General features: G+C 44.9%; 1 protein-coding gene and 1 pseudogene across 8 annotated transcripts in view; both read left to right on the forward strand.

Moving 5' to 3' along the window:
• The window catches only part of CUX1 (cut like homeobox 1), a 362,525-nt gene that overhangs the window by 46,533 nt on the left and 289,810 nt on the right, over nucleotides 1-26,182 (forward strand). The window lies entirely within an intron of this gene.
• Nucleotides 5,157-5,395, forward strand: LOC150009053 (reactive oxygen species modulator 1 pseudogene; annotated as a pseudogene).

Consider the following 26,182-nt stretch of genomic DNA (forward strand, 5'->3'; position numbering starts at 1 on the left):
ATGGGCAGTGGTTCTTAGTGCGTGCAACCAGAAAAGCAGTAAGTCCTTTAGGGACTGACCTCACAACTAGCGAGTAACAAGCTAAAGCTTCACTAAGTGGTGTTTGAAGTAAACAACCCACCAATGAAAAGCTCCAGGAGCCTAAATCGTTGGGGCTTAGACTGACAAAGTGTAGGTGGGGCCAGTGAAGAAAGTCTGGGCCTCCAGGCTGGCTGTAGCTGTAGCCCCAAGTGAGCCAGTCACTGCAGCCAGCTCAGCAGTTGCCCAGAGTGACCGTGTTGCAGTTCTAGGCAGGATTTGGGGAAACTAGACAAGCCCACTCTCATGCAGTTTTATTTCAAATAGTGTGGTTCTTAAATCACAAAAACAAACTGCTACTTTTGAATACAATGTGATTTTAAAAAATTCTATTAATAAAAAGACCAGTGGCTTACAAGTTTGTTTGTTTATTTGTTTTTAAAAAGAAGAAACTTTTCTTCAAAATATTGTTATGCAAGCCTACATGTCTGAAAGTGTTGCATTTCAGGGCTTCTAAAAACTCCTATAGGGGACAAAGGGGGCCTTATTTGTGCTGTTCAGCTGAGCCCAGTTGTTTCTGGGTCTGCCTGTGGGGGTGGAGTGGTAGGAATGCAGGGCACCAGTGGTAGATTTGGGTGACTTTGACTCCCTCCCTGCGCCTCCCCAAGTCCCCTTCTGATGGCTTTAACATATAAATATTTATAAGTCATCTACTCTGTGCAGGAGTGGTCTCCCCTAAACACTTTGAAATTAGGGTGGATCCCTCCTTTCTTCCTGTTTTATTTCTCATTTCTAGCCCTTTAACTTTTTGGTTCATTCTTCTAGATAAATACATTTTAACCATTGATGTTTTGATGTTTCTTTCTCAGGGGCTAAATGTTCAGCGCCTTTTTGGATGAGTCTGGTCTTACCTGATGAAGCTGGGCTTACTGTGGCCCTGATGGCCTTCAGCCTTCCTCCTGGGTTGCTGCAGTATCCTCAGGCACTTGTGGCTCACTTCTTCCATGGCTTAGTCTTGCTGGGAAATAAAAGTAGGCTCACCAGGTGCTTAGTGGGCTACCTGCAGCTCTGTAGGATCAGCTACTGTGCAGAAGCACCTTGGTGGCTCCATGGAAGGCATCCAGCTGGGTGAGCCGTGGTCACTCGTGGTCATCAAGTGCAGGCGAGACCACTTCCTCCTTCAAGGGTGTGTGTGTACAGTTGCAGTACTACAGGGTCAGTTAGGAGTCAACTGGGGTTGGAAGGGAAAGGTGATGGTGATGGTGCTGGTGGGGAGGAGAAGACGTGTTTCTGGACTGCAATGACCACCTTGTCCAGAATTGTATAAAAACCTACAAGAAAAAGCTTGCTTAAAAAAAAAAACAAAGTCACATAAGACTCAAAGCACAAGAACATCCAGAAAGCATTATAAAGTGCTTCTCTGAAGAAAGCATTTTGAACAAACTTAGGAAAATATTTTTTTTTTTATCTTTTGACTTATTTATTGTTTTTCTATTACAGTTGTACCACTTTTTCCCCCATTGCTCCTCCCCACCCAGCCCACCCCTTCTCCGACAGTCAATCCCCACATTGTTCTATGTGCCCATGGGTTATTTATTCTAGTTCCTTTATTGAACCCTTCCCCTACTTAATCCCCTTCTCTCCCCCCCCCACGCCCCCCCCATAACTGTTACTCTGTTCCTTGTTTACATGCCTCTGATTCAGTTTTGCTCTTTGTTTGTGTTGTTCATGAGTCTCCTGTACAAGGTAATATCATGTGGTATTTGTCTTTTGTTACCTGGCTTATTTCGCTAAGCATAATTCTCTCTAGTTCCATCCATGTTATCGCAAATGGTAGGAGTTCCTTTTTTCTTTTCTGCTGCGTAGTACTCCATTGTGTAAATGTACCACAGGTTTTTGGTCCACTCATCTACAGATGGGCACTTAGGTAGTTTCTAGCACTTGGCTATTGTAAACAGCGCTATGAACAGAGGGGTGCACAGGTTCTTCTGAATTGGAGTTTCAGGTTTTTGGGGTATAATCCTAGCAATGGAATCACTGGTTCAAAAGGCAGTTCCGTTTTTAGTTTTTTGAGGAACAAGATTTTTTTAAATGGCTTCCATAAAAATACTCCTTGGAATGGGTCATAGGGTTTGGAGAACTTGCCTTCAGAAAGTCCCGTTCCTGTGTGCTGCTTATTGGATGAAGCTTGTTTTGGAACATTCAGAAGTTCTTATTCCTTAGAAACGGCCAGGTTGGGCATGACTGCACACAAGTGTAGAGAAGGGTGTGCATCCCCCCACAAGAAAGGGCTTTGGGGACCCATTTCTCCTTATCACACATCCCCCAGGCCCCTCTCACTGGCCTCATAAAGAAACAGATGGTGAACCAGAAGTAAGTAGCTCAGAAATCACATTGGCTCATGGCTATATAAAGAGAAAGGACTGGGACCATAAAAATTTGAAATCTCCCAGGAAAGGACATCATTCCCTCCATGAAATATCGATGTAAGGGGAGCATTTAAAAACACAAAAATTATGAACCCAGATTCAAGTTGAACCAGATACTATACTTTAACCTTTTTGAGAATTGTTAATATAGAAGCAAATGGGATGACATAGAGAGTATAAGAGCAAATTAAGTCATTTTTATGCTTCCTGGGTTTTTCTGTCATATGATGCAAAAGAGCTAATAGAGAGGAGTAGGTTTTGGAATGAGGACCATGGGGGTCATGTCTGATTAAGCACAGGCTGTGACTCCTGAGGAACATGAGAGAAAAGAGCCAGGCAAGGTCCTGGAGTTGAGAGTCCTGTGAATTCAAAAGAGGCCTCCAGAATGGAGTTCTCTGTTAAGGGCATTTTGTTGCCTGTCCCATGTCGGACCAGAGGCAACAGATGTTTAAGAAGGGTGTCTTTGTCTGATTGACTTGAGGGGAGCCCCCCAGCAGCTGATGTTTTATGTGGAGGTAGGGGAAGCTGGGGCTGGGTTACATGTATCTACCTGCAGGAATAAACAATTCTTTTGAAACATCAGCAGGGTGGAACAAAACGCAGCTTAAGATTTATCTGAAAAGGAAGTGGGAAGTTAAAGTTGCTGGAGATCTCATTACTGTCTGTCTCGCTAACCGTAATTAAAAAATGCCTGAATGATCTTAATAACACATGATTCAGCTGACAAGCACTAATTGCCCTGTATCAGGCCAAGAGAAGATGAATGTTGTCAAGAAAACCACAAGTCAGACAAGCTGATTCTCTCTTAGTCTGACACGGTGTTCCCTTGTACAGACCAGTTTTTACTGGAGCCCTTCCAGCATCAAAAGAAGCTCCTTACCTTCCCATTAATTTTCATCGCTGGCAGGCCCAAGTTGTTTGTGATGCACTGTTCTCATTACTCCTGCTCGCCTGCTCGAGATCTTGGGTCTGCAGACAAAATGTAAATATCTTTCTTGCTCTTATCTTGGCCCTTTTTTAAGAAAAGAAATCCGTTCTCATTCAATACTAATGCCCCTGTGGGCTTGTCAGTGAATTACATGGCATTTGGGAATTGATTTTCTGACGGGGCCGATTTGTCAAGAATTTCGTCTGCCTTTTCAGCAATTTGACAGAACCTGTTGGGCCACCGAATCATGTGATTGGGTGTTCTGCTTGCAAAGAAAAGGGAACCATCGACTCTGATGGCACCCAAGACCTCCGTGAAGGGGGCAATTTTGAGGAAGGAGGGGAAGAATGTTGGCATTGGCTTTATCCTACACTTCTGTAGGATGGCTGAGTCATTTTGTCATGTCGAACCGCAGTCTGGATGTAGTATTGAAACTCAGTTCCAAAAAAACAGGGCCGAGTGCCTCTAAGCCCTGGCAGTGCACGTGGGAGAAAGGACGGCAGCAAAAGGCCCTGGCTGGTCCTCATTGTCCACCACAAGCTTTCACAGTTGTGTGCATCAGTCTCTGTGCGGGGGTGGGGGTGGGGGCGTTGGGGGGGGCTGGCGTGGGAGAGACTCTCTACAACAGCGAGGGAGGTGGACACAGCACCTGCCCTCACACAGGCAGGGTGGACCTTTATAGGAAAACACAGTGACAGAGGGTGTTAAGTCCTGACCAGTATCTTCTGCACCAGCTCTGTCCCTGCCCTCCTGAAAGGCAGGCCCACTAGGAATAGAGAGAGAGGTTGGCTCTGAAACCTTACAGAGCTCTGACGGTGGGGCTAAGGACCAGGCTCTCATCATCTTGGAGCTAGCTAGTGTCCTTGTCTGAGAAAAGACCTCCTAGGGCCTAACAGAATGCTTGTTGTAATGTGCTTAGCACAGTGCTCCACACACAATGGAGCAACGTCAATGTTAGTCTATTGTTATTACTTCTAAGGGTTGGGAAATTAGAGGAGAGGGTCCAAAATGTCCACTACAATGAGTTGCACGTAAGGAGCACAGTAAATTACTGAAAAAGGAACTTATCTCTTGTTGAAAGAGGCTGATAAGGTTAGTAAATAAATAAGCATAACACAAATCAGCTCGTCCACTAACTTGGTAAAATGAGGTTGACTAGTCACTGAGTGTTCCCTGATGGAGGTGTGAGGGCCATGCCACCAGACAGGAGCACTGCGGAGCCACCCCCTTCGCAGCTTTTGGTTTAGCCTAGTTAGCGAAAGTGTCTCTTTTCAGAGACCTATTTTCCTGAAATTAGAATAAAGTGAAAATTTGTGGTGATTATCAAATACTGGCAACGGGACTTTGTTGAAGAAAAAATATCATGAAGGAAGTTGTGCATGGAAATAAAGCCAGGGTGTCCTTTTTGGTCTCCCATTCAGAACCTGTGTTTGGTGGCCTCTCTTGTTACCTCTTCTCTTGACTTTGAAACTCAGGGCCTTGTGCAGTGTCCCGTACCCCCCCCCCCCCGCCCCCCACACACATATGCCTGTGGGAACTGCTAACACACATGTTCTGGGAAGAACCAACAAAGAAATCTGCGTGTGGGTCCCTGCTCTGAGCTGGACTCCTGATGGGAATCTTCCTTTCTTGATGACCTGGTGACCTCCAGAGTCGCTGGAGGGCTGGACTTCCACATGGGCAATGGACAGGCTGGCCTGTTTCTCCCACGCTCAGGTTGTCCTGGGATTTGAAAAGCAGGGATAGAGACATAGAGCTGAGCTACCAAGGCCGCGAGCGAGATGCCAGTGGCTGTAGGTCCTATGGATGGTCCCAGCCAAGTAGCTTTGACCCCGTGAAGATGAGCTTTGTGATGGGTTGTGGTGTCGGCTTGGCAGCCAGGGCTCTCTTCAGCACCATTTCCTGTCTCAGAATTGGAATGTGGGGTTAGGAGCTGAAGGGCGGCAATGGGAAAAACATGATGCAGAGCAGTGGCCCCTTTGGAAAATTAATGGCTATTGGGATGGGTATCCAATGCTAATCGAGGCAGTGGTTGCTTACTTTCACCCTATCCCATCAGTCCCAGCCCATGTACTATAATAAAAAGACTCTGAGTAGTAAAATAAAAGGAGAGAAAAGCAGGGATAAAGCCTTTGCAGACTTCTAAGGCCCCACTGGTTCTGCACCTTCTAAGTAGCAGCACCTCTGTGTGGTGGTATGTCTGTCACCTTTGTCATTTAATTTATGAATAGCCCCAGGTTACTGAGAACGGGACTAGAGAATTCAGATCAGTGACTAATTCCCAAGCTCAGCCTTCCTGGCTCAGTTTCTAAATTTTAGGCTGTGAAAGGGGTGGTCATTCATTTAATCTTCCCATTTTGCTGATTTTTCATATGTAGGACTGGTGCCCATCACCCTGATTTTTTTTTTTTTTTAAACCATGTTATTTGTTTGATGGGGTGAATCTGTCACACAGTCTGAATGCAGAAGGTTGCCATCCTCTTAATCAGATTCCTGCCAGCGATCTCTGTTTACAATAGAGCTATTGAAAATTATATTGGGGTGAAACTAGCATAATATAGAAATTGTTGGCTTACGTGAGATTTTAATAATATGTACATCGAGACAAAGTTGGCTTTAGTTCAGAAGGCTATTTTTATTTATTGTTGTGCTTTTATTAGCGAAAGTGATAGAGCCCCTATGGCATGCCAGATGCTACTGAGAAATACTGGGAGTGAGGTCCCTGGCTATGGGCCTCGTGATTTCTTGTCTATTCTGTAGAGTCCTCCAGGTGGATTCCCAAAAATACCTGATCCCAAAACTCCTTTCTCCTTTCCCATGTGCTTTCTCTCCAGTAACTGACGCAGTACTAGTTTGTAGATGGGGTGGGAAGGCGGTGTGCCAGCGGGGGCCTCATCCCAAAGGCCCAGTGCTGCTTGGACAGGCAATTAAGTCCCTGCAGGTAGGTGAGTGTTAAACTCCCCATCTCCACCCTGGGAAAGCAGGCTTCTCCAAGAAGGCAGAATAGTAATAGGTGGGGCTTTGAGACAAAAATACATGTGATTGTCAATTTTATGGATTATAGTTAATTCTGTTTAATGTTCTTTTTTTCTTTTTCCCCTTTTGCAAAGTTTGTGCATGATAGTACATTGACTTCAGCGTAGAAGTGCTTAATACTTGATTTGGCACTTTAATGGATATTTACACAGTGACACCACAAATGTTGGATAAACAGGGGATTTGTTCTAATGGGATATTCAGCAATTCAAAGCTGCCACTCCCCACCCCCTCTTCCCAGTCTGTTCTGGAATCCTGGGCTCCACTTCTGCCTGGTTTTGTTGGTGGTTTAGCAGCCAGAACACTCTTCTCTGGAGCGCTGCACTCACTCCTCACTGGGTTTCAGGCTCTTTGAAGCACTCACTTCCTCCCCTTTCTCTACATGCCCTCTGCAGCCAGTGCCTATTTCTGTGATTTGCATGTAGCAGAAATATTTGTGGAACCGAATTATTTTTACACATGAGCCTTTTCGTGTGGCCAGCATTTTGAGGACTCTATCCTTTGGCTGGAGGCTGGGAGAGATCTACTTACTGAGGAGTGTTGAGAGCTTCAGGCACAGGGGTACCCTGCTCTGGGCTGGATGCCCCCTCCTCTTGCCCAGGGGATTTCCAGACAGGAGAGGGGGATGAGGTGAAGGCCCTATACCCTCACCCCCAGTGTTTAGGTGGGAATGAGTGTGATAGTGGGGAGGTCTAGAAGGCCCTGGCCTGACACTGCTGGTGGGGCAGGTTCCTCTTGCAGGCCAGTGTGGGAGGAGGGAAGAGAGAAGAGGAAAGGAACCTGCCCAGGGAGCCCCAGACCTCAGAGGCCCATTGTCCGTAAAGGCCCAGCTTAGTGCTGTTGAGGTTTCCTCTTTGCATCTTTTAAATTAGTCAAGAAACATTCATGTTTTCCAAATATACTTCGTCTGGCTTTTTCTAATGAGGCTGTTGGCTTCAAAGATTAATAATAATAGCTTCCAGTTATAGAATATTTACTCTGTGCCAGGGACAGTTTGGAGCTCTTGGTCAGTCCTCACAAGCTTTGTTCACAGAGGAGAAAAGAGAGGTGAGCTCCCCCGCTGCTGCGAGCAGGTGGCAGGTCTGACCCTAAGGTCCCCATTCCAGGGAAGACACTTTGGTAGTGTCAAGTGAAGAGTTGGCCAGTTCTCTTCCATCTCTTCATAGACCCAAGTGTCTGTGTCGCTTGAGCCCTGCTGTGCATATTTACCTTCCTAAACGTCAGTCTCAGCTTTGGGGAGCCCACAGGGACTTACCAGGAAAGGGGTGCTGGCTTTTCCCTTGACTCTGCCACATGTGGTACTTACGGCACCACTGAGGGCTTGCAGTCCACTGCAGGGACCCACATCTACAGCATGTGTTTAGAAAGTCCTATTAGAGTAAGTGTCCACGCCAGCCTGGCTGAGGTGGATTTTGTCCACTAGTGTGCTGCAGCTCCAGGTCGGTCAGGCGGGGGCCCTGACCCCTGGGGGAGGCCCTGCACAGCCACTCCCACCCCTTTCCTCCCACCTGCTTTGAGTCATGGTCACTTTGTTGCAATCTGGAGGCAGCTCGAGAGCTCACAGGTTTTCTGGCTCGCCTGGTTTAATGCTACTCTACAGTGACAAAAGGAGCCCCCAGGATTCAACCACAGTGAGCCCTCACCTCTTCCCCAGCACAGACCAGGGAAATCAGTCGTGCCCACGATGTGTCTTCTTTTGAATGGAGTCAATGATGAATGCTGTTGGGAGTCACCTCTGGTTGCTGGGCACTGGAAGGGTAGCTCTGGCCGAGGCTCTGCTGGCAGGAAGACTTCTAGGAGGCAGCCTGACCAGGGCAGCTAAGGTGCGGTGTCATTTCCTGTCTTCTTTCCGACATGTGCAAACCCCTACCCAGTCACGCCACAGTCTTTCTGAATTGTGTATTCACAGGGAGGGTGAGGCCACTGGGAGACCAGCGTCAGTGTTGAATCCAAGGCAGCGGATATCCCCAGGGCCTGATGGGGTCCCCAGGAGGAGCCAGTGGACAGGGTAGAATCCATACCTACTACATGGCACGACCCTTGTAAAACTGTGCCCTCGGCTGGGATTTATTCTATGACACTTCTTGCTCTCAAATCCTGGAACTGCATCTGGTAATGAAAATGACCTTAATTTTGCCTAGAAGCTTACAATTCTTAGGTGTCTTTTGGTTTTATGTTCAGCATATCCAGAAACTCTGCTGTGTGATGTTGAAGTTAGAAACTTCCAGGATAAAGCTCATTAAGGGTCCATAAATTCAATAAATATTTTTAAGTGTTTTCCTTATGTCTAGCATTATGCTTTGTCACATCTAATTCCATTAGATAATACATTCATGTTTATTTCTAGACATATATCTGCATACTCACTTATAAATACATTTATTTAATGTATTAGATTATTGTCCTTCCTGTCTATACTGCCAGCTTGAATATCTTGTTCATTGTGATCATTTCAAATCCTAAACTGCATGCATGAATGAATGAATGAGTGAATGAATTAATCAGACTCATTTTTTCCTTTCTCCCCAGGATCTGGCACATAGATAGTCATTAAAGTGTACTGAATTTATTTAATTTGTTCTCATAAAACCCTACCAAGTTGGTATCACCCTTATTTTGCAGATTAGAAAATTAATGCTCAGAAAGAGAAAAAAATTTCCCTTGAGGATTGTTTGTAAAAGAAACATCCCCTTCCTCTAGGTCCAGTGCCTTTATCCCTACATCACAACTTTGTCTCTAGGCCACGTTAGTTTTGTTTTGTTTTGTTTTTTCTTTAGTTTTTTAAAATATACTCTAAGCTTTAAAGGATTTATAAAATAGACTCGAGAAAACTAAAGCAGTTTTTTTTTTTCTAGGAAAAATAGTGCATGTGACGTGTTAAGGAAATAATTTCTTAGAAGGAGGTCTGCAGCTGCAAATGCAGTTATTGTTGCTGGTGGAATGCAAGGTGCTGGAACTCTACTTTAATCCAAATGCTTGGAGATGCTCTGTTTTCTGGAAATTTAAGCTTTTCTAACTCTAGTTAGCTTAGCTGGCGTTCCAGGGTCTTTGGAGCAGAGACCCATCCGCCCTGAAAGATGAACTATTCCTGCTGGTGTGTGGTGGGGGGACCCCAAGGATATGGGAAGAGGAGAAGCCAAGTGGCAGAAACCTACTGGGAGAAGAGGTGCTAGGAAAAGCATGGGGTCACAGATCAACAGGTGTAAGTGTGTGGAGGGGTCATATGGGCTAGCAGACAGGCCTGATATTGTTCAGAGTGGGTGATGGAGAGTCTGCTCAGAGCAGGAACCCACAATAGGGTAAGAGGGCACTGGACAGAGAAGAGCAGGGCATCACTTCCAGAGGTATCAGAGGTATAAAAACCCTAGGTGGTTTACAGGAGGCCTCCTCCCCATCCCCATCATCATCTCCCTCTGCCCCTCCAGTTCTCCCTCCTGCCTTGGGTCAGAACTGGCTGGACGGGTGACCCTGCGTCGGTCCAGGGCAGAGTGGCCCTAAGAGCCCTGCACTAGATTTATTCCTGGGATCAGAGTAAGACATGCACCTTACATTCTTAAGCTGCTGCTTTTGGGTTGTCATGGAGCAAAATGGTGGGTCTCTCTTATAGAACATATATAAAGGTTGGTTGAAAAATAGCAGCTTTATTCTACTTTGTGTATTTTCACTTACTCCAGGAACACAAATCTACCTTTCTGCTTTCTGAATTGTATTTTTTGGAACTATCACTTAATCATTATGTACTTAATGAAATGGGTAGGTTAATCTTAAAATCTTTTCATGGCTGTGGTTATTACCATCTGCCTCGTCTCACTTTATATGCTAACAAGACCTTATTTTTTCTGAAGTGTGGGTTGACATTGTTTAAGCTGTTGCTTGCTTCTTATTTTTGACTCTTTTGTCACTTAAGACATCTTAATTCTTAGTGTTAGGTCATTTAGCAGAATTTTTTGCTTGATTTTTTTCCTTATTAATATGTTTCAATACTGTGTTTTGAACACTTGCCTGTGAAGGTATCTTTTAAGGCTTTGTTGTTGCTGCTGTTAATTATCTGGGTTGCTCTATTTTATTTCACATAGACTGTAGACTGAAAGCCCGGGTGGGTAGGGGCGGTGCTTGTTTTGTTTGTTTTTTTTGTTTTCATAAACTGACCTGTCAGAGGTGGAGACTCATTAAATGCTTGTTGAATGAGTCAGATCCCTGAGCATGTTTTTTGAGTTTGTCCCCATTCTGTACCTCTCCTTGCCCTGAGCTGGCTGGTGGCAAGCTGAGGATAGCTGGTCTTCTTAAGAAAACTGCATCTAGAAACAATTCGCTGGTCAGATTATTTTAATTTTAGGTCTAGTATTGTTCCTTTTCCTCCCATTTGGTAAAATGGTGTAATGTGTTAGCACATTTTAAATAAGATCACACAAGCTGCTGTTAGTTGGCATCAAACGTCTTTTAAATCTAGAGAGAAAATGTTACCTCCATTTGCAAAACAGAGTGTTTCTGGCACCATATTTCAGAGTGTCTTCTGGTTGTTCAGTTTTTCAAAACTTATTGTGGGCCTCTAATTACATTCATTTAGTTGTCCAGGGCAGAAATTGCCACTTCAACAAGAAAATTTTGTAATGAGCCGGAGGAAATGGGCTTGTCATTACTATGTTATACTCAGCCTTAAAAATCTATGTGGATTTTTATTTCATGAGAATGTGACGTTTTAATTGAAAAATGTTGTTAAAATGTGCTTTCCCTTCCCAACAGTCTGTTGTTAATACTTATATATCCAAACTAGAGTCAGTTAAAATTGGTGTCCTTTGCCAAAATACTACTTTTATTTTCACTTTTTGTGCAGAATTTTCTGATGCTAGATCTATTTTTGCTTAATTAGGCCCTGGAAGAAATCGAAGGAGAGCTGTATTTAAATTTTCAGACCATTAAAGCCCCTAAAACTCCTAGATGAAAGGCACAAAAATTAACTTTGGTATTTATTATATTAATAAAACCAATAGGGAGACCATTTACAGAAACCCTTTCCTTTCCTTCTTCAGACGACTGGCTAAGATTAATAGCCGGCCTGAAAGCAGGAATGTTTGCTACTTTTTCTTGTTCTGTTATTAGGAAAGAGCTCCAAGAGGGAATAGAAACTGTCTCCTCATAATTTGGGGCCAGGTTGTAAACTTTATAACTTACTAATATAAAAAAATGTTTGTTGATAACATCATATTTTGCTCTCTGATAAAACAGTTCTAATTTCTGCTTTTATTGGGATTCCTTTAAAATTTTTAATCTCGAAGACAAAACCATGTGCAAAATACTTGCCTTGTAAATGTGAAGTTCTTAAAACACCAGTTCTAGGGCTGTGGAATCAAGCTGGCGGGCTCCTGGCCCAAGAGGAGCTTCGTAGGAAGCATGTTTTGGGCATGGCCTCTGAATGTCTTCCACCTTTTGAGCGGCCATACCCCATTTGGGCTGTGGGCTCTTTTGTAGAAAAATGGGCAGATCTAGTTGCATCAAACGAAGGCAGTGGGCAGAAACAAGGAGAGATCTCCGCCTAGCTCGAATGCTAGTATTCGCTAGTATTCTCCTGTACATGTGATTTCCCAAGTTGGATTGGCTGTTGTGATGGAGAAGACTGTCAGCACTATGTAAATGAGAAGTGAAAGTGCATCTCATGCAGATAATTTCTATGTAGATAATTTGCCATAAAAATTTATATTGCAGTCCTTAAAACCTTCGGAGATTTAGTCTGTCTAGGGAAGGGTGATTTATATGGCATTAAAACACTTTTTATGTTCTAGTCCTTTAGATTTAATGTTTATTGCCTATAAAAATGAAATCTTCTTGTGGATATTTAAAAGTTTTGGTACTGTGTGAAATATATATTCAAGTTTGAATCTGAAATGCTTCGGAGATGTAAATAAGTGGCAAATCCTTTGCTCCGAAGTTTGTACTGCCATGGGGGCCCGTGTCTCTGCTTTGTACACGTAGGAGGTTGCACAGGTATGCGTCTTATTACCATGGTGATGATGCCAGGTAGGAAATGTCTTATGTGGGGATTGTGTGTATGTCTTTTTTAAAAATTAAATTAGTCTAGAAGTATTATAATTCCTGAGAAAGTTAAGCAAGGTGTGACGAGAATTTTGTTCCAGTCTGTAGAGCTGCATAAATTATGGTCCAGGTTTTAAAGAGTAGAAGTGCTTTGGCAATGCAGGATCAAGTGCAGAGCAGTTTTGGGTCTTTCACAGGCCCTCAAATTCATAGGCAATGGCATGCTCTAATGCCAGTCTTAAATAAAACTTATGGAAGAAGCTAGTGGGGGAGTTCTACTGGGGGGGGCATTTAAATATTTTGGGAGTTAATGAAGGATGTCTCTTGAATAGATAGCCCTGAAGACAAGGACCTGGTTTGATTATAAAATAAAGGATAGTTTCTGAAGCCCTAGAGTGTGCTTTGCTGGGCTGTCCCATCCAGATACCATCTGACTAGCTATCAGGGTGCAGGGATGGTGACCTTGCTGAACCTTTGACCCAAGCGCCTGTCTCAGGTGAGCCCTGGTCAGCTTTCCAGGTTTCTTAGACACTAGACATTTCAGAAATTACCTGGGAAATGCTTTTCCTGGAGATTTGCAGGAAAAGGTAGAACTAATTAGCAGGGCCACCCCATTATAGCCACAGTGGGAATTCCAACTTCAGGGCCATGTATGTGGGGTGAGCCTGCCTGGGCACTGACTGCTCGCTGAGGACCAGAGTGGCAGGGAGAAGACGCTGGTATAGAGACTGTGGTTGGGCTGCTGGGTTTGGATATTGTTGGCAGTAACAGAACTGAGATTTTGAAATTGCTGTGATGCAGTATTCTCACCTGTACAGTGGAGAAGATTCACCCAAGGTTGGGGGTTTCAGTAAGCTTTGCTGAGTGGCTGCCCCAGAGAAGGGTTTGGCTCAGCCTCCACTGGCAAGAGGAGCCTGCATTCTTAGAGAAGTCTAGGGAAGATAGACTGAGAGAGAGCCATTAAAATTCTGGCCCCACAAGATGGAACTCAAGTGGCTTTCTGCAGTAATCTGATAGTCAAAGCCTGTCCTTGTCTCAGAGATGTTGCAGCAACTGAGCCTTCAGGCAGAATCAGTCAAAAGGTGATGACTGTTGCTTAACTGTTAAAATGGTGAAGCTGGTGGCAGTATGTAGGGGACGAATTACTGATGACTCAGGGGCCACTTTTTTTTTTTTTGTATCACACGTAAAATAAAACAAGATACATGTCTCAGGCTGGCAGACTGCAATCTACAGCCTCCTGATTTTCAGCTTGCCTTAACCCACAGGGGTGACTTTCCGGGCTGGACAGCCTAATTTGTGACGAGGGAGGCTGGAGAAGGAGATCAGTGAGGGAGCACGTGTAAAGATAACCTCCAGACATCTGGGAACAATCCCAAATAGTGACAGTGTGTAATCAATATGCATTTGTTGAAAGGTAAACGGTGTGTAATCAATATGCACGCAGTGACAGTCACTCCCTGAGTAGGGAGGGGATGAGGCAATGCCGCAGTCAGTTCTGTGTAAGAAAGGCCAGTGACCAGATTGCCAGCATTGCTCCCGACAGCTCTGTGTGTTCCTGGAGAAGGTTAAAACGCTTCTTTGTCAGCATGAACTGTACTATCCGGAGGGAATTCGAACATGCAGACTTTCAGTGACAGTGTGTGAAGTGAGGCCAGCTACATCTACTAATATTTTTGGTATAAAGCAGTTGCTAAAATTAATTCCAGTCTGAAACTGGATGGATTCTCAGTCATGGAATTAACAGGTTTCAGATGAAAAATAAATGAGCTGGATTAAAAATAAATGTTTGTATCGGAAATTTGGAGTCTGTCCCTAACAAACTGAATACAAAGTTTTCTGTTTCAGAGGATTTGTCTGTCTTTTTGTATTTATGGAAGAAATGCATATTCATACCAGAAATGGGTAGACCACTAGCCATTACCCACCTCTGACAATCTCTTATGAGCAATCCGTATTGTCCTTTATGCCTCAAGCCAGCAGTCAATCCACATGAAGAAGAAGATGCACCCTGACCCCCAGGCCCTCTGAGCTGACTTTGATGGTCAGTAAGTCATGCACCTGCTACTACATGTGAAGTACATAGCACACAGGAGGGCCTCCTTTACTCCAGCATATACAAAGTCTCCAGTCTTATTTGGCCTTCCTCTGAATTTATATCAAGTAAACTATTTAGGACACCTGTGTGGGTTTCATTTTGTTTTCAACGTACCACTCACTGCCCATCTCTATCCTCAGTGACAGCATGGAGGTTTACACTGTTTGATATTAGACATCTGTGGTTTAATGCCCTTAGAAGGCTTAGCCACTCCTGGATGTGTTGGGTTAACATACTAAGAAAAGAACAAGGGCCTCTCTATTAGGAATTTGGAGATTCTGCACTTCGTTAATTAGAAGATTTCTAATAGTGACAAGTGAGTTAGGCTGTCCTATTCTTGCTGGTTTAAGGATCACACGAGGGTCATTGTAGTTTCCTCTTTTCATGCCCAGCATCAGTGTTGAATAACACCCAGTATGATCAGTGCACGACTATCCCCAAATCTCAATAGGTTTCACTGTAGGAATTGAGAATTGAGCAACTAAATTTATTTCAGTGTGTGTGCATTTCAAGAGAAACTTGTGTTTCTGGATTCATTTAAGTAGCAATGGTAATGCAAAAAGCTGGATTTTATCAATAGTTTTTGTTTAAAAAACAAAAAAATCCTTACCCAGGTGTCGCTGTAGCGCCAGTGCTATGAACTAAATAGCCATGAGTTCTAGTAGCACACCCTGATCTGCCCCATCAGGCTGTTCTGGCAGCTGGTGGCTGGGTTAGGGATCCAGCAGGGTGAGGTCACCGTGGGAAGGGCAGATGTACTGGGAGAGGAAAGCCCATTCCCTGCTTTCAACCACAAATGTCTTTTGATAACTAGTAAAATTGGCAAGCGGAATGATTGAAAACATGTGAGAGGTAACTGGATCTAAGTTTCAAGTAGTACATATTTGAAAAGTTTTCCCCAATGTAAAAGTTACTCTTTAAGAGCCTTAAACTAATAAAAACAAGGAAATTCCATGTTACGGCTGCCACTCGGCCTTTCCATTTTTATTCCAGCAGTCGGATTTGACAGCCCCGATGCTGATTGGTTCTGGGACCTCTGTGAGCATTTAAAGCAGGGGGATGCAAGCAAAAGCTGGCAACAGCTGGGATGAAGAAAGTCTCCACCGCTTTTCAGTGCCAGGCTCATAATTCCATTTTAGTATATCCTATTTTCTCTTCTTGTGGCTGCTTCCTGTATTTATTCACTGAAGTGGATTCAGGATTCTTTGAAAGACAAGTTGTGTTTCTCTTCTTTCCTTTTTCTTACTCTCAGTGCATATTTTACTGAGTGGCTGTCCTCTTTCAGGTGTTATGGCTGGACTTCTCTTGCCCTTGGTGACCCTCTTTCTTGTCCCATGGCTTCTTTGCTAAAGTACTGCATTGCATGGCCTGCTCCTAGCTTCTCCTATCTCTAATTCATTGTTCATTCATTGCCAGAATGATCTTTCTAAAGATCTGCAGTGATTGTCAGTAGCCTGGAGAGTCAACAACACTGTGACTCAACACAGAGTCAAATGCACCTTCAAGGCTTCGATTAGATCTACTTCCACCTTTCTTAGTGACCCAACAAATAATTAGTGGCTTTGGCCCTGGAGACCCCACTGTCTTGACTTTTTCCAAAGCAGACCTGGTACCAGCAACCTGAAGGAACTGCCCCTACCCCTGGTGAGGAGGAGAGAGAGAACAGACTACAGAAAAGGAGAGCTGGAGGATTTGAAGACCACCTTCACTGGCTGCACAGCTAAGCTATAATCCCTTAGAAGAGGAAGGGACCCCAGAGTTCCTTTTCCTTGTATCCATGGAGCCCACTGTCTCCATGTCAACCCCAAGCCTTTTGCACTTTCGGGAGCATTCTTCATTAGTGGAAGGAGCAGATTGAGGTGCAGAAAATATTGCCTTCTAAATCTCACTTCATAAATGTATGATCTTGGTCAGGTAGCCTTTACTTCTGAACTTGTGTCCCTCACTCACTGGTGGATGGGCATACTGACCACGTTAGCATAGTTATAGCAATTAAAAATCACAAAAGTTGTAAAGCAGGAGTCAGTAAACTAGCTGCGGCTGTTTTTACTACCTCCGGTCATTCCGTGCCTTCTGGAATCTCCCTCCTTCCTCCTTTCCCCCATGTGGAATTTCGCCTACCCTTGAAGGCCATCTCTTCCTACGCTTCCTAGGAAGTCTTCCCTGACCCTCCCAACAGAAAGTCATCTCTCTTCCCCTCAACTCCCAGTAGTCTTGGTACCTCTCCTGTAGCATCCTGCCTTATAGTTGTCCAGATATTTTACCAAGTTGTACGCTTTTTGAGCACCAGTGTGCTTTTATGCTCTGTCTGGCCCTGTCCCCCATAAGTGCCTCTGATGAGTGGACAATTAAGTTGACCAAGGGGCTGAGTGGTAGAGGGGCAGTTTCCTGGAGCATTTGGGCATCCTAGCTGTCCCCTGGGAGTGAAACTTGGGTTTCCTTTGGCCATAGTTTCACATAGGTGTCAAACTTAAACTGGTCATATCCTTTCTTCTGAGAGACTTTGGGATGCAGGCAGGTTTTTCGTGATCCCATTGGATCTCCATAATTCAGGTGGTCCCGCTGTAGCTGAATTTTTGCTCTTGGTGATTATGTGCAGCTTTTTTAGTATAATACGGGTGTTTAGAAGTCCAGTGAAACCCATTGAGCAGATACTTACGGATGGGGATATAGCTAGGAGTCAACTAGGGAATCTCCTTTTTCTCAGCTTTTGTTGAAAATCTTGATAAAATAAATATGTTGATGTGCCTTCTTCATTAGACATAATTGATAGTTTTTGTTTCTGATGATCAGAGATCTTGGTCATCATTTCAGGTCTATGGCAGAATCAGATACTCGCTGGCATGGAAGAGAGCGGCTGTGGCTCCTGCCTGTGATGGAATGACATGGGCTGAGAAATAGCCAGGGAGTGTAACCCAGGCCGCTGATGCGGTCGGGGCAGTGTCCTGGTGTTTAGGCCTCTGGCAGGTATTGCTGCGAGGATGCTGGGGTAGGATAGGAGGTGACCCTTTGTAGATTACACTCTACTGGGGGAGCTGTCTTTTGCCCCCAAACAGGATCAGAGTTCTTTCCTCCCCTTTAACCCCTTGAGAAGTCACAAGAGGCACAAACATAGAGTACCAAGAACGGTATAGAGAAATATCATTCCTGGCGAAAAAACGAGTGACGACATTTTGCTGAGTTTCATAGAGAAAAATCTCCTTGATGTTTGTGTATTTAAGGAATAGCACCTAGAGTTAGGGAAAAACAGGTGATGTAAACCTGAACTTGGAGCAGCCACAGAGATTGGGAATTCTTTGTAATTGTCATTAATTTGCTGCCTCAAGAACTACCTCGCCACTTCCATGCCTGTCCCCAAGGGGCCCTCAGGAAATGATAGAGTCAGGACCTGGGATGAATGGGGCTGTCCATGCTGGGGCAGAACTTGGAGGATGTTGGGAGCTACATGATCTGAGGGCGCTGGATGCAAATGAATATCAGAATCCCATTATATAGTTGGTAGTAGTTTTTTGTTATTGTGCTTGTCAGTTGTGTTTTCGTCCTTTAGTGTGAGTTTAGGTAGTTAGCAAAAGCTGTTCAGGTGGCTTTATAAAGTCTTGAGTTAAAGAGCCCCTCCAACTATATTTTAGAAAGCTCCCTGGATAGGGTGGAGTGCAGCTGGCAACTAGAGCTGCCATTCCAGGGCCCAGAGTGGACAGACTGGCAGCAGCACTTCCAGGGCAGCTCATGAAGCAACAACCACTTTTCCTCCCTCGGTGTCCCTCACATCTAGTATAGCTAGAGGTAAAACTCTTTGGGGGGATTTAAATGGTCCCTTTAAAGTCATAGTTCTGCTCTTGGCACCAGGAGCCCTCATGTAGTGGCACCTGTTGGCACCCAGCACCCAGGCTTCCTGATAGTGTCCGGCAACACTGGTGCCAGGGGAGAGTGAAGGAATCACATGGGACATTCACATTCCCTGCCATATGAGTGTCGTTCTGCTGGGCCATCTGGCTGGCAGCAGCCAGCCAATGGCAGGATGTTATAAGCCATGCTCGCTGAACACCCGAAATCTTGAAAATTAACTGCAAAAATAAAATCAAAGTTGGCTCAGAGGTGGTATCTCTTGGCCTGACATTGGCTCAAATAAGCCTGCTCTGCAGTGTTGATAGATGACTGTTACTGGTTTGGTTTCCCCCAGCTCTTTGGCGTCTTCTGACTTTTACTTATAAATTCTAGGCGAAAACATTTTGAGAGATTTTGGAGTTTTTATTTGCTAATTAAAATGTGAGAAAGAAATGCAGCTACAGGTAGTGTTCTAGTGCAAGCCACAGCTGTGATTTAAAAAAAAGCACCTGACAGTTTCAAAATGAAGTTATTAGCACTTCACCTATAACTGTGATAGCTTTTAACTTTCATGATCTGTCTCTTAAGTCCCACCCCCCACCCCCCACCGCCCCCAGTATACAACAGGGAACTAAGTGATGAAGCTGGAGGATATCTTATCCTTGCAGAAGATAAGAACAACTACCATTTCTGTGGAACTTTTTTTTAACTTATAAGAGTTTTTCTTATTCTTTTTTTTTTTTTTATTTTTTTTTTTGAGTTTTTCTTATTCTTATGTCATGCAGTTTTCCAAGAACCCTGTGAGCCAGGGTAGGCAGTATATTTTTTAGATGAGAAAACCATGGCTCAGGGCATTTTGGTGACTTGTCCCAGTTCCTGTAGCCAGGGTGGAGCTGAATCTTCCCGAAATCCTGCTGCTTGATTTCTAAATTTCACTAATACCAGAAGGGGGGGGGGGGGGGCTGTGTGAGAAATCAACTAATATTGCGTTACAGGTCTTCTACTACTTGCAAAATAATTAAATATCATCTGATTCTGAAAATCACATTCAGTCGATTGTGCACCAGTTCAGTTCTATGTTCCTAATAACCCCAAGAGCCTCTCTGTCCTAGCACAGGCATTGATGGTTGGCCTGATGCACAGCCATGGCTGTGCTGGCAGATGTTTGTGGCTGGGGTAGCCCAAAGAGAGAGAGAGAGAGAGAGAGAGAAAGAGAGAGAGAGAGAGAGAGAGAGAGAGAGAGAGAGAGAGAGAGAGAGAGAGAGAGGGTAGTTTTGCCGCCAAGCGTTTTCCCAGAGAAATGGAAGGGAACCTTTGCCAGAGTGGCTGGTGCCCTAACAAATTGATTCCTGCCAAACAATAGAAATAAATATTTTCAACTGAGAGAAATTTTGGCTCCAAAAGTATTCAAATTAAAGGCTTATTTCTGAAATAAATACTTCAGGAGGAAAACATTTACTCGTGTAGATGAGATCAGAGTTATTCCTTTTGGCAGTGGCATCATTATTTTTGTCATTAAAACACATTTTTTCTGCCCCTGCCTCATTTTTAGCCTCCTGTTTCCTGGGGAAAGTCAAATGCGTTAAGCTGGAGTGCTGGAAAGAGGTGTAGTAGTGGTTTACTGCCAAGAGCCTCAGCTTCCACAGTGCCTGTTACCCAGATCTGGATTGGCATCGTGGCTCTGCCCCTTCGTGGTGTGATTTGGGCAGAGCCAGTCAGCTAATCATCAGTTTCCTCAGTATGTGAAATGGGGCAGCAGTGTCTGCTTTGGAACAGTTGATAATGTCACCCTTACTAGACCAGCACTGTCCAGCAGAACCTCCTGTGTTGATGGAATGGTTTATATCTGCTCCATCATATTTAGTTGCCACCAGCCCTCAAAATGTGGCTACTGCAGAGGAGAAACTGAATTTTAATTTTATTTAAATTTACATACGTGGCTGTGGGCTACCGTTTCAGATAATGCAATTCCCATTCATCCCCCTCATTGAATTAATTGGTCTCTGGTTCCAGTTAATCGGTTGACAGGCCAGCCCACGGAAGATCTCTCGAGTCTCCCTCTTTCTCCATTCTACATGCAGTGGTGGGGCTGGGGTGCAGCTCTGTTCTTCGTCATCGGTCTCCTGTCCTGCAGCCAGAGCAGGACATTGAACAGTAACATTGAGCTCGGCAGGGGAGTGACTATTTCAGCCACAGACGACCCTGCCTCCTACATCAACCTTCATGGACTGGTAAAAATTTTAACAAGTTCCCATTTGGTTTTAAGATTTGTCTTATAATGTATACTAAGTATAGGAAGAATGATAAATGCCATGGAGTCAAAGGACCTATTCCCGGGGCATTTGTTAGCATGTAAGTTACATATGTGCCCAGTCGTGGTTTCCTCTTTTGTGACATGGGACTAGCAAAGCTCCTGTGGCCATTTTTCTCCCAAGTTCATCCTGAGGCCCATGGGACTGTTAGTGCCAACAGGTCAGACCTTGGCAGCCCCTCCCTTGTCCCCAGTGTGGGTCCTGCAGAGGAAGGTGTAGGCTGTGGGGAACACAGTAGAAGTAGAAGACAAGGGACCCAGCCAAGGGGCCTCCACTTCAACCCAGAAACAGGACAGAGAAGAAAGTGATAGAGAGCCCAGGCAAAGGAGATAGCCAGACAGCAAGGACCAACTCAGATGGCACAATGGTGGGGGTTGGGGGAGGCTCATGAGAGGAGGTAGGGTCTTTCGGGTTCCTGGGCGAAGTATAAGATCAGAGAGGGGCAAGGCACTCCTGCCATTTGGAGCGAGCATATCTGAAAGGCTGTGGCTGGCAGGCAAACTTAGTTTTGTTTTGCGATCCAGACAAAGAGAGCAGTAAAGAATGCTACTTATGCAATAGACAGTTTTGTAGCTCAACAATTTTCATATGGTTCAATTAGTATGGAAAGCTGAATTTTTTTCATTAGGGTTAAAAGCTGTCTTTCCCTCTTCTTGCAGCAGCCATGGACTGCCTGCACCTCCTCTCAGTGACATGAGTCTCTATCTGCCCATACTCCATTATGCACCGCCGAGACGTGTCTCTCACGTCTCCCTGTTTAAATGAGAGTCTGGCAAGTATTATGCGTAGTGCAATGCTTGCTGCATGCATCTGGCATTTTTGTCTTTGCATAGTGAGTTTTCGACGCAGTGAAAAACAGTCAAAAACAAAATCTTGGGTCTATTGAAATTTCTTAATACTGAGGACTTCACAAAAAGGCTGTGTGGAAACTTTGTACTCATAGCTTTTGTTAGGCCAGTTATTTATTTTTATACAATTTTATTTTCTGAGTATGCCTTCACTTGATCCAAAATCAAAATTGTATTTAAAAATATACACTGAACATCCTGCCCCCACCTCTGTCCCTTCCTACCTGCACCACAGACAGTGATGTACCCTTGAGATTGAAATGCCACAGGTAGCAAGTATATGTTGGAGTACATTGTTTCACTTGAATTCCTAGATTGGGAATTAATATCAAGTTGTCTCCCAGAATCACGAGATACTGAGTACATACTAGATGTACACTGTCGTAAGAGCTAAAGGGGTATGAGAAAATAATCTTTATTTGAGGTGAGGTCAGGTTGAATAGCAAGAGAAAAAAATGAAACGAACATTATCACTGATGGTACCAGTACTTCATCTTATCTAATTCTCATAACAGCTCTATGAGGCGTGTATTAGTGTCCCCATTGTAGGTTAGGCAGCTGGGCTTGTCACTGAGCTGACAGGTGGTGAGAGTCCTTATGCACACTGTGGTCTCCCTCTACAGGCACCCCCCCCACCACCACCACCACCCATTCCTGGTCCCAAGACATTCTCTCCTTCTTCAGGAGTACTGGGGAAGAGGACCCACCCTCATGCTATAAATGCAGCCACTGTGTTCTGTGAGATCTGGCCAGGAGGCTGTGTGGTGGCGTTTTTTGACTGTAATCGCCAGGATAGGAGAAGATGGCTGGTTGTGCTCGACAGGTTTCAGCAAGGGCTGAAACACAGTGTTTCTGATTAAGCTCCCGGATAACTAGAAACCTGAACTATAAGGCAGTCCCTTGCTTGTTCACACACCCACGTTTTTGTTCCCTGAGTCAGAGTACCGCAGGGAGTGATTAACCCAGAGAGCTCACTTCTTGTCCACCCAGTTCAGCCAGCGTTTACTGAGCATCTACTATGTGTCAGGCTCCATCCTGGGCACTCCAGGAACCTCGCTTTCCCTGCTCTTGGAAAAGCACTCCTTCCCTGAGTACTGGGATCTCCCTCTGGGGGCACAGAGATGGAGCAGATGTGGGCCACCTAATGGGAAGAACCTCAACAACAAACCCTGTGTTTGCTTTGCTGCTCAAGCGCTGTTGGAATGGACTTTTCCTGTTCCTGTTTCCCCTTTCCCCACTCTTAGGGTGGGGCTGTGATGACAGTTACTTCCTGGGCTGCTTCAGCAGGGAGGAACGCCTCTTAGCCATATACTTCTAATTCTTATAAGAATAATACCATTCTACAGCTTGACCCAGGATCCTTTGAGGGTGAGTGAGAGGCGAGTGTGTGTCTCCTCCATGTTCCCCTTTCCTCCTCCTCAGCCATTCTTGCCTTCAAGAGCCGGTTCTGTCAGCCCTTCTTCTGCCTCCTGAACTGTTCCAGACTATTCTCTGCCGTTCAAGGCCTCAGTGCCTATTATTTTATTTTTATTTTTACTTTTTGCAGCCATCTCTTTCCTACTGGAAGCCTTGCCAGTCTGCAGAGTTCTTAAGTTTGTCCCCTTTCTCCTTATATTGGTCCCTCTGCCCAGAGTCCATTCCTGTTGGCCTGCAGGCTCTTCTTCAAGGTGTTATTATTTTCATGAAGCTGTTTCTAATTTTCTCCCAAGGAGAAGTAATTTTTCCTCCTTTGAGCCCTTTAGCACTTTTTCCTAGACTTCCGTTATAGCATTTAGCTTATTTTGCCTTTTATTTTTAGCTTATTCTTTCATTTATCAGATTTTGACTACCCACCTGTGATGTGCCCCAGCACCCTGTCAAGTGCTGAGAATCCCATAGTGAGCAAAACACAGGCCTTGCCAGAGCTCACAGCCTACAGGATGTAGAATTACAAACTAGGATCTCTGCCAGAGACACAGTTCAAGGGATGGGGCACACACCTTACTGTTTCTTCTGGGCACAGTGGAAGAGATGGGGGATAGCAGAAGTGGCATTTGAGTGGCGATCTGACAGGTTCATGGAAGAGAGAAAAGGAAGGCTTTCAAGCAGAGGAAGCAGCTGTGCGGAGGGTCTGAGGGAAAGGAGTAGACCCAACCCTCTGGGGACACTAGAGGAAGACTAATGTGCCAGTGTAGGGGCCTGGTGGGCCCTCGGTCGCCTCACCCCAAGTCCTCTCGGAAGCCTGAAGGCGTTTGAGCAAGAATGACAAGCTCTAATTTGGGCTATGGCATGGCGTGTCCCCTTCCTTGCAGGATGTATGTGTGTATCCTTTAGAATTGTAGTAACTGATAGCCCCAAGGGGATGAAAGACACTTTAATTTTGCATCCAGCTGTACTCCTTGCAGCCCCCTGTACGTACTCCAGTACCTCCTGCCTTCCTGTGTTTAGTCAGTGCTCTTCTCCTCCCTTTAGTCTGCTTTCCCCCCGCTTGCCTTCCTGGGCTGCATGTGGGAGGGTAGGAGCTCACAGTTCAAGGCGGGTGGGGTGGGTCTCTCCCTCTGTTCCATCTGTCCGTCTTTGCCACTTGCCCACTAGGCTCTCTGTTGGAGATCCGTCTAATTCTGTGGAAACTACAGCTCCCTGAGTGGGCATGCTCACTGCTGGCCCACATGACTGACATCACATGATAGAGTACTGCAGCCATAACTGAGTTTTTTGTGTTAACCTCTTGGCAAATCAGGTTCTGTGTGGGAAAGTGGTGAGTAAGGACAAGTGTCTGAAAAAAACACTTGGAAAATATGGGGTCAGACTTGGTTCTCTACTTAAACTTACAAAGTAAGTGAAAACATTAACATTTACTTCAGGAATTCTTCAAGGCTCTTCTTTAGATAGAGATCGTTGTCAGTCCACACACCCATGAACAGAACAAAATGTGCCTCCTATAGTACCATATAGGAGTACCTTTCTGGGAATGAGGCGTTCACAGGCCCTTATCAGTCCTTCAAAACCTATGTTGTCTGATTATAGGGAAAAAATGAGATTTTAAAATATAAATGTTTACTTTTTAGGAGTAATAATTACATTTACATGCTCAAAGTTCAAAATGTACAAAGGGTAGACCGTGAAAGGAACTCCCTGCCCTCCAGTGGCCCTTTCTGTGCATTTTCCTCCCCAGGGTAAGGAATGGCAACCGCACCTTTTACTTGTGGAGCCTTCCAGAGAGATCTTGTGTGTGAGCACAGTACGTGTGCATATAGATCTACGTACTCACAGTGGATGTCCCGCTCAGTGGATGTTTGGGGACATGTGTGGGGAGTGGCTATTACATTTCTAATTGAACACAGTAGTTTTTACGTTGGTACCAGCCTGCCTCTCAGCAGCCCCTGTCACTACTTCCACGCCCAAGCCATTCTGACCACTGCTCACTGATGGCACTTTCCTTTGTGTGCCCCCACGCCATCCCCACCCACACCCTGGGGGGATCTGACCGGGCTCCTGGTTCCTCTGAGCCCTCCTTCTGGGGCTCTGACAGCACCTACCCGACAGGTTGTGCCAGGTACTGAGTGAGCCCAGATGAGGAGGAGGGTGATAGGGACTGAGTCAATCTCACCCACAGGCCACAGCTGAGATGGGCATCTTTCACAAAACTTGAAGGACTTTCTTACTGGCAGTATGTTCTCCCTTTTCTACCTCTGCTTCTGTTTTCGTTCCACTGGCCTGGTCCCTTCTGTCTTGTCACTCTTCCTTGCCTGCCTAGTTTCTTAGGCTGGACTGTTGGCAGCTGGGTTCAGGATCAGCTTCTAATCCATCTGTGCATTCCTGATGCCCCCAGCCTAGTTGGGGATACTAGTGGCAGAATGAATTGAGGCCTGAGGTAAAGTGCATGGCTCTGATAGTACAGAAAGATATACCTTGATGGAACACCTAACATACATTATCTTAGAGAATGTTATTTGGACAAAACTACACAGGTTACAGCAGAGATGGAGCCTGGATTCCAAGCCAGGATTCTCTGAGGCCACTGTCTGAGGGTTTGAGATACTCTGTGTAGGGCGCCAGGTAGGGGGTGACAAGAAGGAGGCTGATAGTTGGGCTTGGGCCCTTCAGCTCTTTCTAGCTAGCATAGCTAATATTTGTCTAAATGATTCTGTTGCTGAAAACAAAATAGAAAATGTCATGAGGACTACCTGGTGCAGAAACTGGCTGGCCTGGCCTTTCTCTTTTTGCACAAGTATTCTTTGTTTTCACCAATAAGTCCATTTTAAATTCTTATATAGGATTTGCTGTTTGATTAGTTTAACAGACCCTAAAGAAACATCACATGAATGAACTCTTTGGTTTAAAGTTAGCAACAATAAAAAGACAATAATACTTGCATTGCTGATACAGTGGGCAGGTGATTTCTCTTGTCAGCCCAGGGGTGCTGGGGGACAGGGGGCCTCCTCTGCAGGCCTGGCCTGGCCTGGCCTGGCCTAGGAAGAGACAATCTCACAAAAGTGGCACTGACGGTAGCTCCCAGCTTAAAACAAGCAACTGACATGCACGTTTTAAAGGCAGTCAATTCCAAACTGATCACTGACGTTATTAAAAGACTTGTTTTATTTGGGAAAGATTTTTCCCACAGCGTTTTTACATAGGCTGTTTTGTGGTTGCTCTTTATTTTTTGTGTTTAATAAATC

The sequence above is a fragment of the Furipterus horrens genome, unplaced genomic scaffold, assembly GCF_987537825.1.
Source record: "Furipterus horrens unplaced genomic scaffold, mFurHor1.1.pri manual_scaffold_5, whole genome shotgun sequence".
NCBI lineage: Eukaryota > Metazoa > Chordata > Mammalia > Chiroptera > Furipteridae > Furipterus > Furipterus horrens.